This window comes from Fundulus heteroclitus, chromosome 7, assembly GCF_011125445.2.
Source record: "Fundulus heteroclitus isolate FHET01 chromosome 7, MU-UCD_Fhet_4.1, whole genome shotgun sequence".
Classification (NCBI taxonomy): domain Eukaryota; kingdom Metazoa; phylum Chordata; class Actinopteri; order Cyprinodontiformes; family Fundulidae; genus Fundulus; species Fundulus heteroclitus.
In genome coordinates, this window is record NC_046367.1 from 22564315 (window position 1) to 22580322 (window position 16008).

The window sequence follows — 16008 nt, forward strand, 5'->3', positions numbered from 1 at the left end:
ATGGATTAATGAGGATTACCGTAAATGATGTGAAAATGTTCATGCTCATTTTAGCACAAAGTTTAAAGATCCTATCTTTTTCTTTTGTTTATATTTCATTTTAATTATAGTGATACATGACATGCCAAAAACATTCAAAAAACACCCCACTTAAATAATCACATTTTCTGCATGTAAAATGAGAGTCAAAACAAAACAAGCATTCTCATACAAATATATTGACAGCAATCACAGTAACATCCCAGAATTTCATATTTATACGTAAAAAATTTGAATCCTAGTATTTCCGATTTAATGCATTGAAACACTACTTTCATTTTAATATATTGCTATTAGTGGCCAAGGAATAAAGTTCTCTAAATTATCTTTATGAACATGTGATCTCTGATGGTAAATAAATAGGTTTAACATACCACGTCAAATGTCAGGTGGATCTTTATCTAACCACTTGGAGAGTCGTGGATATAAAGCCTTCTTAAACATGTTTATGCTGATACAGTAAATTGTTCACCCATTTTATGTGGGGAGTGGTGGCCTAGTGGTTAGAGCATAGCGCTTGTAAGATAAGATAAGAGATAAATAAGCTTTATTGATCTCACAGTGGAGAAATTCATTGTCCCATCGGCTCAATAGTCAAAAGTCAGAAGAAGGTGTCAAAGTAGGTAAGTAGAATCAGTTAGATACAGTTATACAGCTATATACATATACAATTCTGTACACTCCTATGTATAAATATGTTTTTGCAACATATGTTATTATACAGTTTATACGGACTATTGCACAGGCTTATTTGCACAGTTTAACAGTTTATACAGGATGTATGCACAGGCTTAATCACGGATTGTAGCACCTTGTTTAAATAAGTTATTGGCACATAGTTATTACAGTTATTGTTGCAGCTATGGTGCCGTGTTTGCAGTCGTTACTCTAATAGTTACACTTATAAAGCTATGATCAGGTAGCAGCAGGAATGATGACCTTTATAACATAATAATATAACACCATAATAATAATAATAATAATAATATAATATTAAAATAATAATATAAACACAGCACATTATTGCACGTAGTTACTGCAAACACTTGTTACAGTAATTGTAACTGTTATACAGTTATATGTATAGTCCAGAGATTAAATTTACATGAGTTTCATATTATTTTATCATTAGTTTATTGCATATTCTATAACGGTTATGGTCACAGTTACAGTGGCATTGTATAATGGTGCAAGCAGGGATGATGACCTACGGAGCGATCTCCTTTTTACAGACATAAAATTTTAGTCTGGCACTAAAGGAGCTGCTCACTCCTCTACAGTCTGGTGTAGGGGTTGGAAGGTGTTGTCCATGATGGATGTGAGCTTGGACAACACCCTCCTCTGTGCCACTTCCTCCACTGGTTAGAGTGCAGTGTCCCGTTCTCGATTCAACTCCAACACACTGCCACTCTGGGTCCCTGAGCAAGACCCCTAACCCCGTTTGCTCCCCGGGTGCAACACAGTGGCAGCCCACTACTCCCCAAGGGGAAATTACTAAATTTACCAGTAATTAACTTGATTAGGTTATGATCTAAAAGAAATACACAATGCTAAATGAGAGCAATCCAATCCCGGAATTTCCTAAATTCATTAATTATACTGACCACAGCTTTGAATGAAGAAGAGGGATTATTGTAAAAATAAAGCATACAATGAGATGTTTTGTTTTTGAGTTTTGTTTGGTTTGAACACTAGTAATTGCGGGGCTGCTTCTTATCATTTCAGCAAGAGGTTCCATATCTAATGCAGATAATAACGAGCACCCTTGTTTTGTACCTCAACTTATTTAAAACAGAGATCCCATATTAGAATCTGAGCTTGGCAACAAAAACCTAATTGCGCTGTTTTACCTGGCTTTATTGTCTCCTATCTGAAAGTCACCATGCGTAAAAAACCCAAACAGTAATTAAATCATAAAGTCGCCTGAGGAAGTGGATGTAGGTACACAAACTGGCAGTAAGCAGGTGTGTAATTAAACCTGCTTCTATCCAGGTGCCCATGGGCGTGGTACTTGGCTGGTCCGACAGCAACAGGCGACAGCATCAGTGAGCCCAGACTTAATGACACTGGGGACAAACATCGTGCTGCCCAAAAAAGCATAAATCAGAGCATCAAAAGAAGAAAGAGAGGAAAGATAAAGAAAGAAGGCAGAATGAGGAGAGGCAGCTGTTGACTGCTTTCTCTCTCAAAGTTTGCTTGTTATGCAAAGTCCAGTTAAAGTTAATGTAGTCCAATCCGGACAGCTGCTGCTAATGTTTGTATGCTCACGTGAAGTCTTTAGCTTAGCTAGTTGCAAAGACAAAGTGGGAATCGCTGTTCAAGTGTTTAAGGGCGGGCCCCATTTAAAAGACAATCTGTCAACATAATAAGAAAATGCTTGGCCATATGTTTTGTTATTTTTAGCAGTTTGTCTTGCACTGAAAGGACTGTAAACATACAAAGGGAGCTTTAAAAAGGAGGGTTATTTGCATGTTAAGAGGATAATATCAATTCTTCATTCTTGTATAGATTTAGAGAGTTTTGCATCAGATGCTCAAGGTAGGCCAAGTGTATCAATTCATCTGGTAAATGAAAGACACTTATCAGTATAATCTGATCTGGCTAAAACCCTATTTATGTGCACTGACATTGAGAGTATACAGGAACCAGAATTTGGTGCTACGCCCCTGCATCCGCCCGTTATCTTCCACTTATCCGAGTAAAAAAAACCTTCTTGTAAATTTTAAATATTTTTTTTATTTTGAAAAAGTATAAACAAAAAACAAAACAAGCTGCCGCAGCCACAGAAAGTCGGCAATAAGGCTGCGGATCAAGCGTGGGGATCCACGGACCAAAAACAAGCTATTTAGACAAAAGCCAGGGCCCTGATTTACCCTGGCTGTGTAGCCTGGGGGAGGGTAATTAAAGTTGTGGGACTTCAAACAACCCAAAGATCACAGGAAACATCCCTGAAGCGGTGTCTGTGTTGCACCTTAGATTGTCAGTGTAACTGGAGACACTCTGCGCAGGCCCTGCTAGACCTCATGTAATGTGTGCAGGCGGTCGTTCGTTGACAAAATGAAGAAATGTTTCATCACATTAATCTCCTACATTGTTTATGTTGCAGTATTGTAAATTTCTCGTTTGCTGGCCAAGTTTGAACGCAAGGATGTCAACTTGTATGAACAATGAAATTATAGTTTTATAACAACTAAAGTAACCTACCACCGTGAATGCTTAACGTGATTTATGGTGGAATGGATCATTCTCTCAGCCATCATTTCCCAGGGGTCTTGGATGAAAAGGAGCTGTGTGAGTAACTCCTGTGTGTGTTGAAACTTTATCCTGCCCATTGTCTTGTTTTCTTCCAGATCAGGCAACCCTCTGCCTTCATCCGTCACAGCGCTGGGGGGAACGCTGATGTTTAAAGGAAAGTCCTCTGATCTGGCTGGCTTCTACACCTGCGTGGCAAATAACACATATGGAAGCAAACAAAATACCCTCTATGTACATTTCGACTCAGGTGATCATGTGCCTTTTAACTGTATCAAATATGATATAAATGCCTTTTTTTTATTTTTACTCAAACGGGATGTCAAAATTTTGTTCTTTAACATGTTTTGACTGGCATTCTTACTTGTTCTCAGCACCCTCTATAAAGTTGCTAAATTTTCTCTTGCTTCAGTGGAAGGTCTTCATCTGCTTCGCTCTATCAGGGGCGCCATCAAGGGAAGGGTTAGGGGGACAGTGGACCCCCTTTAAATAACTCTGGCCACCCACATGACCCCCACATGTGGTGAGATGTTGGCTAAATAACAGGAGTTGCACCCGCCTTTTATAACTAACAGTGAATGCTGCATTAAACATGCCTGGTTTGCTGTGCTTAGATAATGTTTTGAATTAATTGTTTATACTTGTAGTATGATGAACCAGTGTTCTGTCTCTTTAAATGATTGCCGTTTGAGCCGTGGGCGCGGTAACGTGTATAATGCAGTGAGCGGGCTAAACCCTGCAATCTATTATAAGGCAGAGTTCCCCAACAGGTAATGGTCGAGCTTGTGAGTTGAAGTAATTTGATTAACCTTTTCTGTTTGATGAACGTCCGATGACGTCTGTCAGTTACATTGCCGGGTCTTGCTTTGAAGCAGATCTGTATATTTACGCTTTGCATACATCTGGTAATTTAGTTTTCATGCTGACTCCAACTAGCTGTTTTCCATCTGTGAGAAACTCACTGTTTACATGTTTTCAGAAGGTTTGTACTCTTGGCAAGCAAATCGAGGTATGTCATAATATAGATAAAGGGTGTGATCAAGAGTGCCCTTTATGTTGATCGCGTAGCATAAGAAAAAAAATAATTGGAGGTGTGATTGAAGCTGAATGTTAACTGTCTGCCCCTACATCACTGATTCCATTCAGTGCAAAGCATCAGAGTAACTACAGGACAGAAAAAGGCAGACGTTATATAATTTAATATGGATTCATAAAGTGATGCAAGTGTATCAATAAAAACAAAATTAATTAAAGAGGCATGAGAAGGGTGTGTAGCAATATTTGGCCTGATGTGGTGGTTAGTCTTGCAGCCTGTCATGCAAAGCGTCTGGGTTTGATTCCCTAATGGGCAGGGCAGTTAATCCTTTTTTTTTTCCTGGTTTAGTTAAAGTTTATTTGTCTGATTGTATCGTCATTTTTCATCTATTAGAGAATAATTTTCAAAGTGTGCCTCTGTAGTCTCTTTTTTAACCTAGTGTGGAGAGAAAGGGAATAAAGAATAATAAAAATGAATACTACATATATTTATAAATCAAAACAGATGTTTTGCATTTTTATGGTCGGTAGTTCTTAGTGACTTGGTCATTTATAAGTAGATTGCAAGCTGAAAAGGTGTGAGTATCCCTCTTATCGATTTGTATTATTCTTTATTTTACTTGTGAAGAACTTCACATGTTATCCTATATAAAGGTTTTTTATTGCTTTCTATTGCACACGTCATCTAGTTTAATTTCCCTGTATTCTCCTTTTTATGATAATGTAAAGCTACAAAGTATACGATAATGTTAATGCTTTTAGGTTCTCCAAAATATATATTTATAAAAAAAATGGAAGACAAACGGTCTATGTTAGTTTTTTAGTAGGTCCTATTATTGAATATATTAATAGTTCAACATCACAGCATTTTTAAAGTAAGTAATTTTTGGGGATTTTGGTGATCCACCCCAAGATTATTACCCCTATGGGGGCCCTCTGGGAAAAATGTCTGTTGGCGCCACTGTGCTCTATACGTCTTGCAAGGATTTTCTATAAGCCTTTGTTTTCTTATTTCATGCATGATGGCTCACTGAATAGAAAAAAAAAAGACCCCTTTGTCCCTTAACCTTTTCTTGTGTAACGTGTGTAAGCAAGCGTTGCAGCAACAATGGGGAGGTTAAGAGAAATGCAAATCATGAATCTATCACCTGTTATCCAGGATATATACCATATTATGTAGCAACACTTGGAGTATTTTCGCTTCATACCCCTATGTAAAACCTCATAATAAACCAGCTAATGCTGGAATAAAAGGCCTTGGTGACACTAAACCCATTCATTCAGTTCTGTAAACCCAGTAAATCCTTTGTTTTTGTGGATTTAACCATCAGACATGACTGCAAACTCCCACATTTGATCATAGTGTGATTCTTTATAGAAGTTCAAACAAACTTTAGGCCTACAGTTCTTTGGAAAGGAATCTAGTCATACTACAAATATAAATCTGAAAAGTGCGTTGTGCATTTGTTCAACCCCCTTTTACGTTGATATTCGGATCCCCCTAAAGTTTGAGACTTGGACTCAAGCTGTACTCAAGTCGTAAAAAACAGTCTTCAAACTCAAATTGGATTTAAGCCTTAGAAGCATGAGACTTGACTCAGAAACACTATCTCATGTAATCAGGAAGGAAGTGCGTATGTAATTGTACGACTGCGGCTATGAAGGATGAGGCACAGCATGCCCATATCTTACTCTGGAAGCATGCACAGTAAATTTATTTGACTGTTTGTTGTTAAATCTGAATTTGTTCATGTTCGCTGTGGCTTCATCATAATGTCTGTATGTATGAATTTCCAATTAAAACTTATGTTAAATTTCTTAAACATTTGTTAAACAACCCAAAGCCCAAATATGTACCTTTAAAATCCCAGCTCTTTTTCTCTTTTGATATTTTATTTTGGCAAAAGACCAGCAGCCTGGAAATATGGAAGAGAAGCAGTAAGAGAAGCAGACCTGAAAACAACATCATAAATCTATCCTGTGGAGACATAAATTCAGTGGTATTTCACAGCAACAGCTCACCATTAAGTAAATGGCTGGTCTCTGTGAAAGGCATTTGTGTATGTGTTTGGATTTTAACCACTAAGTGTCATTGTTAGTCACAGCTCCCTTAAGTTTGTGGATGTAAATTGACAAATCTAAAACTGTTATAGGGTGTGAATACTTCTGCAAGGCACTGTGGATCCTTATTTTTACCTATTTCTATCTTTACTCAAAAACCTTGATAGGTTACAGAATCCCACCTAAGTATAAGTCTGTGTAGTCAAAGCAAACGAGCTGCTGTTGTTATTAAAAGGAAAAGGAAGTAATTAGGAGGCAGGAAATTTTTCTCCTCCCAGCTCGGAGCTGTACTTTTGAGAAAAAGCCCAACACCTGCCTATTTATATGTGCAAAGGGTCTTAGAGTTTTGTTGTTTTTTTTTAAATAAAGGGGAAGGAACACAGCAGACAGGCGTGGAATAAAGTTGTGGATCATTTTGAAAAGATTATAAAACAAAGTCCCAAACTCTGAAAAAAAAATCGCAGAGTATCATTCAGTCTGTTATCTGAAAATGGAAAGAGTGTTTCAAACCTACAGAGCCATGGCTGTCCAGCTAAAGTGTCAAGTGGGGAGAGCAGAACCACAGCCATTACTGAAAGGAGCCATAATAAGTCCAGTTTAAAATTTAACAGCAGCCCACGTAGTGAACACGGCAAACGAGCTCTGGTCAAACCGGGTCAATATAGATTTTTTTTCTTTTTTAAGATTATGTGTTTTCTTGAGAAACCTCACCCTGCACATCCCCATGGTGCAACAGGGAGGTTGCAGCCTCACGCTGTGGGTGTGGTTCTCTCTAACATACGGGACCAGATGTTTGCTTTGCAGACGGACAACAACCCCAAACATGCACACAGACATAGCCTCAATAGAATAGTTTAGATCAGATGTGTCCAAAGTGCAGTCCTGGGACCATTTGTGGCTCCTGAACTGATATTGTGGAAATATTGACCGAAATCCTGTTCTCGTACTGTTAGACCATTTTATTATTCTTCAATTGAGCCAGTCCAGATTCCTCCCACAGTCCAAAAACATGACTGTTAGGGTAATTGGTCTCTCTAAATCCTCCTCAGGTGTAAGTGTGTGCGTGAATGGTTTGTCTCTGTGTTGCCTGGCGATAGACTGGCGACCTGTCCAGGGTGTACCCCGCCTCTCGCCCATTGACAGCTGGAGATAGGCACCAGACACATTGCGACCCCAACAGGGATAAGTATGACAGCAAATGGATGTATGGATAGAGCCCAAAATAATTAGCAGACTGGAATACCATATTTTATTATTATTGAGCAAAACCTTCTTTTAAGTTCTAGATCTACAATGATCTGATCAGCTTGTCGCGCAACGCTATTGATCAAATTTTCTCGTGATGTGTAGGTCTATTTTGTCCATCTAGGACTAGGAAGATGTGTACATAACTGGATTTATGATAACAGGATTTCTGCTTATTGGAGCTGGCGGTTACCTGATATATCGAGAAATTTGGAAGAATCCTGCGGCAGCTTTGGCCATGGTCAGGCTGCCGGGAGTTTGTGAAGGTCTGGACCGGGCCGTGATCACCTGGACTCATATGATTAGCGAACAGCTCTGCAAGCTGGATGCCATATTTGCACAGTATCACATGCCGGCAGGAGTGGGACTGAATGGGGGAATGGCAAGACATCGGGGAAGCTTCTAGCTCGATATACTGCAGAAAGTCCGACAAATTCGGCTGCTTGGGGCTTGCCACGGAAACGGACCAGCAGAGACTTGAAAGCTGACACAAATTCATGGTCAGCCTGATACAAAACAATCTCCTTGTTATTGAATCCGGTGCTCTGATGGCTGGCCTTGGAGCTGGCTATCTCAAATTCTTCTGGATGTTTTTCAAACAAGACACTTTAATCCCGCCCCGGACCCGCTCATGACACCTGTGACCTTGGACAGTGTCCTGTGAACTGCTGATAATATATTATCTAAGACTAAGGCTGGGGGAGGGCGGCTGGAGAGTCATGGGCCCATACTGACACACACATATACACACAAACACACACAACTCACAACATTCCCTGTGTCTGATGTTTTCCCCTGGGACAGGAACCTAGATTTGTTGTGTGTGTACGAGATGCCCCCCACCCAAAAACCATCTCACCTCAAATATGTCTGCTTATGTGTTTGCTTTTTTTGTGCGGTGGTTTTCTTTGTCTTGCATTGATCGAGTTGTCAAAGTGACAGTGTGACTAATGCACTCTTTTTATTTTTTTTCCCTCACCCATACTATGTAATCCTTTCTCCACCCTGCTAAGTCGCGGCCCCTGTCTCCCGTCTACCCAGTTAAGTGTTTTCTTGATGGGCTGTACTGAAATGAAATTTTCCCCACGGGGGACAAATAAAGAAATTGAATTCAATTTTCCCATCACTTTCCTTCTAAAAATTTGACTAATTTGTTTAGTTAACACAGTTTGGATACCCCTAGTTTAGATCAAAGCATATCCATACGTTAGAATGGCCCAGTCAAAGTCCAGATCTAAATCCAAATGAAAATCTGTGGTAAGACTTGAAACCTTTCATTAAAGAAAAAAAATCTCTCCATTCAAAATTACTGACCTGTAGCTTCTTTACAAAGAAAAATGGGCAAAACTTTCAGTCTCTAGATGCACAAATATGAGGGTGAAGAAATCAAATAATTTTCCATGTATAGTGTCAATTTATAACACATGTCATCTCAAGGCATTTTGCAGCGTGAATTTAATCAAATCATCTTGTTTGGTCAAAAGTTTCTATCTAAAGAAACCCAGCCTTTAAGAGGAAGACACCAAGAGCAGAACCAGGCTCAGTGTGAACAGTCATCTGCCTCAACCGACCGGGGATTAGAGAAAACCGAGCAGACATAAAAAGATTATATCAGCACAATAGTAGCTGCTGAAGTTACTTCATCCTGGAGAGAGACACAGCCAAGCAGATACATCCAGTCCAGATGTGCCCCAATGGTCTTGCACTTGTTTTGCAGCAAATATTCTTCTATAGTTCATTAGATGAGAGGGGGCTCAATAGAAACTTTTATTATTCACTAATTTGGTCACAGATGGTTGGACTGGTGATTGGACTGCAATATAAATGCATGCCACAATTAGAAAATATGTTTTTTTTTTCTTTAACTTCACAATTAGGCACTAATGGGTCTATCACATAAAATGTCAATATACTGCATTAAAATGTGTAGCATAACAAAATGTCTACCCCAGAAGACCTTGCTAAGATTGTGGTCTTCCTAAGAGTCTTCCTGTGTAAAGACCCTACACTGTTTTTGTGTTTCAATCTCCAGTTGTCAAATTTGCAGAGGAGGGTAAAAGTAATTCTGTCCAGGATGCAGAGACTGACAGGACAAAAGAATGGGTCTAACAACATAAATGACTAACTAAAAGTTAACCAGATTAAACTGCAGAAGAGGAGTGAATCAAATGAAAAATCCCGTTACCAAAGAGAAAAAAGTCAGGATCCACACCCAATGAAGGCTAGACTAAATACCACAGACTGATAGTTATAGCACCCCAGCAAACCTATTCAGGGAGTTACTGTAGGAAACGCCTTCTTTTACCCCACAGAAATAAATATAGTTACGTGCAGTTAGAGGCTTTCTAGTAAACAGGTTCAGACAAAAGCCCTTTCATACAGAAACGGAAGTGTTTCCTAGCAACCAGCCTGGATTGGTACCTTGTGTGACCTTTCATAGCATAGCATGAGGCAATTTATTTGCTATGCTGCTCACCTTTGCTTTCGGAGGGGAAAAAACCTGAAATACTATACTGGCTATACTATAAGGCTGTTCTTGTGAGAGTCTGAGTCTTGCTTGAATGTTGATCTTGTTGGAGTTTTTTTGTTGTTGTCGTTGCTGACAAACTGAAACAATATTTGTTGCAACTGGTAAAAGTCAAGGCAAGCTGTATTTCAAACTTGTCATAGTGTGTCATACTTCTCATAGCAAAGCTTTCCACTGTACTTGAAGCTTAGAAGTTTTTTTTTTTTTAAGTCTGAAGGAAATTGTAGTCCAGCAACAGCACTGTAATTCAGGCAAAATGTATGTCATTATCTTATGATACATCCCTTTCCCTTTCTTTAAACTCTTTGGCTCTGTGGGCACCAGACAGATAAGTATATGCAAGTACTTGCAGATCTCACATGTAAAGCTCTGTGATTTATGTACATAATATTATATGCAAAATTACTAAATGTGCAAAGAGTATGTCAACTAAAATCCGGACTTTTGTTTTTATTTAATTTGTTTCCTTTGTGTCTTGTTTCATTGCAGCAGCCTGCATAGATGGCTGGATCGCTTTTATTCTTCTTCTTCTGGTCTTGATTGTGGGAATCGGTGTGTTTCTGTACAAAAAAGGATCGATACAACTTCCAAGGTACTAAGCACAACATCGATGAAGGCACTTAAACCTTAACTCTGATGTCATTATAAATTCATTCTGCTCATGTTATGCCTTGTTTTTCACTCTACAGTTGTATGAGATCAAGAGGAGAAGAAGTACAACGTCATCACCGAGAGAAGGCGCAAGTTGATTTCCCTCTAAGTCCCTCTGAGTCCCTCTAGAAAGGGGAAGGGGCAGAATTTACCTTTGAACACAAACCTGTAAGTGACTGGATCACAGTGCATTTCCGGCCTTTTTTTGACACATTTACAAAAAAGTATGTGCTTGTAAATATTTTTGACGTACGCATAATTTTAATGTCTACTAAAAGTATGATCATCTGCACAGTTAGTAAAAAACCTGGCTATTGAGTATTTATTCTTATTTTGTGTAATGTGTAATACAAATAGCTCTGCTTTCCTCTTCTTTCGTTTTCCATGTCTTAGCAGATTTAGTGTAACCACATGTGTGAATTGTCTATTTTAGGACCCTGTTTGACTGAGGCCGGAGCAACAGAGATGACAAGCTCTTCCTGTTTGTGTTAGGTTTCCATCGTTGCCATGAGGATGATTTGTGTTTACCTAATTCCTAATTCTTCCACCAGAGGGTGCCTGCCTCTAACTGGCAATAGGGGGTTTTCACTGACGTCACTGGCCAACTTCCGGTCCGCCATATTGGGTGGTTCACTTCCTTATCTCTAGTTGTCGTACACGTATTATCGTATCGCGAATGGATAAGTACGCCAGCGGGCTAGAGCGACCAGATAAGGACGTATACCTGAGGAAATGTTCCGTGATCGACCTCCACGGTGCCTTGTTTAGCCGTAATCCAGATGCATTACCTGGTGTTCGGTGAAAATCCTCTGCACACTCTTGAGGAAATGAGAGCTTACAAGGGTCTAGAGGCTCACAACCAGTTCACATCTGGTTATGTACATCAAGGAAATCGCCATCATACGTGGACGGGTGAGTTTTAATAAGATGGTAAAAATGTAAACAATCCGACGCAAATGCGTCGCATGCTTCTGCGGTGGCTGACGGCCGGCGGCCGGCGGTGCGCGAAGGCGCTTGGCTGCAGGGCCGATCGACGCCGCTTGCGGCTTTAATTATTTAAGCAGAACAATGACCAGTGCAAAATTAAGTTGTATTTACCGTATTGCCGCCGGTAGGAGCTGCAGATCATAAAGCCAGCAAACAGTGGGAACACAGCAACTCGTTCAAAGGTAAGCTGCGCTCAGACGGGTTAGCACATGCTAACCGTTAGCGCTAACAACCACTCACGCATGTAATGTACTTTTAACTAGCTGCTATGTGTTTCAAAGGTTTAGAACACACTCTCATTGACATCGGGATACTATGGAAAGTTATGTTCGGTCGACTTACAGCCGCGATCCAAGCGAGCCGACGACTCTTTGTTATCACTAACAGTTGTTCTCCGTGGTTGCGCCTCCAGGCAGGAAAGCGGTGGAAAATTAATCTGTTTCTATGTTTTTCCCATGGCGATCATGTGTTGCGCTGTTACAGCCCACAATACAGCAACGGTTTACCATGGTTGAAATCAAGTTAAGGTGAAATTAATCAAATTAAAACACGGCTGAGAGAGGGAGTACAGTACGCGGTAGTAATAGGCAGTAGAGGCGGCGGAGGCAGTCAACATGACAGCCGCGGAAAGTAATAAGTCATAACGCCCAAGCCCTATTATTAATATATTCTTCTTACATGTTTTAAATACTTAACAGTTAATTACCTGTGACAAAGTGAGCACCGCAGACTCTGGCGTATTCCAGCTTAACACCGTCCAAATCGGACCTGGATATCCGTGTCAGCCATAGGTGACGGCGTTGTTCAGAGAGCTGTTTTTTTTTTTCACACTGATTCACTATTACGGCTGGTAGGCGATAGAAAGAGCGTTGATCTCCACCTCCACGGGCCGTGCAACCAACCATTAAACACGTTTTCCCCATTGTTCACTTCCAATACTGCCTAAGGCGTCATACAATGCAGGTCAACGGTGCGAAACGACTGCCACCCAATATGGCGGACGCGCTGAGTAGTCACGCGACGTCAGCTGAAAACCCCCTATTACGTAATACCAAATTTTGCCTCAAGTACAGACCCAGGTTAGAAGGGGCGGAATTTCCAGCACCCTCTCCATACATTGACCACCGAAGGATGTGGGTCTAACTGTGAAGGATGTCTATTTATTTAGCGAAGAGGAAAACACAGCAGCAGCATTTGAAGTTGCTTATGTGTCCTAGCATTCTTTTCAAGCACTACCCAGGTCCCAGCAAAGTGAAATACAAAGAGCTCACTTGTAAACACTCCAGCTGCAACAGGGCAGTAAATACTTTCGTTTTCGTTCAACAGAATAAATTCCAGAGATTTTCTCACAAACTTGATGTGCATCATTGTCCAGGAAGTGAAATCTGCATCCTTTAACCTGTGCCAGGTCAGTTTGATCATTTAATTGTTATAAGGGATGAAAGCATTAGCAGAAAAATCTGGAAAGAAAACACAAGAATCTAGAGTAACAGACTAAGAATATTCAGGGACAATGCACAGTTTAGGGAAGCCTGGGAAACCTTGAAAAGTGCTTTTATAATTTTCCAATATCTGCAGAACAGAAAACTGAGAATTACAGACCTTTTTTACTGTCTAATGTATTACAATCTAAATTTCAACAAATATTTGGCTATTTTAATCAAGTTATATTTTAATTGCACAGTTAGCGCCATTATCTTAATTTATAAATTGATTGTAAATAATGCCGGATCGAGCCTGACCCTCTGCAATGCATTGAATGCATTGCAGTAAAGAGGCAGCTCGCCGTGATCGAAGACCAACCGTTATAAATTGAATAAAGCGATCTTATAGCAACTTTAAGAGCCTCATATCAGAACATTTACTCATGTCAATCAACTATGTGGTCACATCTGAGCCTCAGCAACTTTAGAGTCCGCTTCAGTGAACACCAACGTTCATACTGTAATCCCAGCGACATTCCAGTCTTTTTCCTCTTGAATTTTTTTTTTAACTAGATGTAGGAACATTGTATTGCCTGGAGATGCTAATAGCTGTTAGCTGCTTTCTTGTCTTAACCCCCGCTGCACATGCGCAGCACATACTTCTGTTGAACTCATAAATAAACACGAAAGGCTTTATTACCAGATTTTATCACGTCCACCAGGACGTGATAAATCTTTCAAAAAAAAACTATGATAATCTTTCATAAAAAACTTTGTATGCAACCAGAGTGAGCTTCTGATGCATAAATTAAAAAAAAGTAAAAAAAACATTGCTCTGCACATTAAAATACTGAACCTTTAGTTTTAAACTAGATCTGTTTTTAATTCCAGCAAACAAAACATCTAAAGTGGTGTTTATATTTTCAAAAACAGAATAGAGTATAAAAGTTCAGAACCTGTCTTTATTCCTTAGATCTAATCAAAGTTGATTGCAGAAACAATGCAGTAGACTAGTCCTTTACCACACTGCTAAATTGAAAGCCAACTTCAGCTTGATTATTATGCCTTGCTGTGTGAAATACAGTTAAAGGAACAATAACTTATAATGACACCTAGTGGTTCAAATCAGAACAGCACAAACACAACAGTCTGCCGTTTCCTTAACAGTACATTGTTGCTGTGAAACTTCAATGAATTTTACATACACTGGATAGGTATATGCTGTCATATGTTGTTCTACGTCTGGTTTGCTTCTCTTACTGGCTTCCATGTTTGCAGCCTGCAGCTCTTTTCCCAATGTAAAATACCTAATTCTGTGCTCCGTTTTGGCAACCCTGGGAACTCTCATATGATTGGCTCAGGAACCAGGAAGTAAAGACGGGCTACACACTGCACCAAAGTTGTTCCGCACTGTACCTCTATGTTTGAAAGGAGAAAAATTTGACTAAGACATTGTTGATGGAGAGCACCGATTGTTTATAGGGAATGTTAGTTCCATTGTATTTATGACCTTATCCACAAGAAATGTCAGGTTAGGGTGATGTTTTGTGATGGTAAAATGTGTGTTAATTTTTTAAATTATTGAACCACTTCTAATTCAGTTGGGTAATTGCAAATGTGCTGAATTATCACTACTTTGTTTAAAGGAATTAAGGGGAAATCTTTTTTTAGCATCGTGTTCCGGGGGGATCACCTCATCTATTGGTTGTCCCGCATGCCGGTCGTTGTGGCACGTTCATGTAACGCCAATGTGCGTGTTCGTCCCTTGTTAGTTTCTTCTATTAGCACATGCACACTACTAATGTTTGCGTCCTGCTAGCTTCTGTGTGTTGAAAATGGCTGAGAGTCACAAGAAGCAAACTGTGTCACAAGTTTAAAAAAAGGAGAGGAAAGCCTCAGATGAAAAAAAGACCAGATTGTATTTGGGAGAGTTTTTCACATGATTCCACTGAGGTGTGGGAGAGCAGGTAAGACAATTGTGCGTATGCGCACAGTTATTCAAAAGGCACATGAGCGTTTCTTACCTGCATTTCCGGAGAAATTGTCCACGCTACCTTTAAATGAAGCTTCCAAAGAGTCCGGCTTTAGGTCTTTTTGAGTGTTTTTGTTAATAGTTCTTCAGAGTTTCTGATAGTGTTTTTGCAGCAGAATTTGGCTTCTTTTTCACTTCGCTTTACTTCATGATCTGACCGTTTTCAGAGGAAATTAACTTTTTGTTGTTCTGTTTCTTTTTTCTTTTCCGTTTTTGTGCCACTGAAGATGCTCTGGAACAACAAATTACTGTTGGATATTTAGAAACTTTGCTACCTGTTACAAATACAAATTACCATATCTTTAGTGGTTTTTTTTAGGCCTAAAGCTGCTTTTGCCTCCATCTGCCCAAGGCTCCTCATTCATACAAATAATAAAAACGTGAAGAAAAAATTGAATAATTACTCAAGACCCATTTAAATCCTTGCCCCTTTTTTATTTTTTGTTAGGTTTTTACAGCACTAGTGGCTTGTTTTTTGTACAGTGGGTTGACAGGAAAGGGGGTACAAGAGAGGGAGGGAGACAAGCGTCAAAGGACGACAGGCTGGATTTGAACCTTACAGGTTTATTTTCAGTTTAAAGTTAACTTGGGCTTAGAAATTATACTTTTTTTACAAGAGGGATTCCCCTTTAGGTGCCTTCAGTCTCAACTTGCTTGGTGCTTCAAACTGCTGAGCACTTGAAAACTCAAAGCCCTGGTGGAAAAAGTCTTAGTTTGCTGCATCTGCGTTTTGTCTGCATTGTTAGATTTTACTT

General features: G+C 39.6%; 1 long non-coding RNA gene across 1 annotated transcript; it reads left to right on the forward strand.

Annotated features, from left to right (window-relative positions):
• Positions 1-3366: 3366 nt before the first annotated feature.
• Positions 3367-10884, forward strand: LOC118563719. Its single transcript, XR_004931384.1, has 3 exons — positions 3367-3541; positions 10649-10751; positions 10849-10884. It is a non-coding gene; the product is annotated as an uncharacterized LOC118563719 (long non-coding RNA).
• The last annotated feature ends 5124 nt before the right edge of the window (positions 10885-16008 follow it).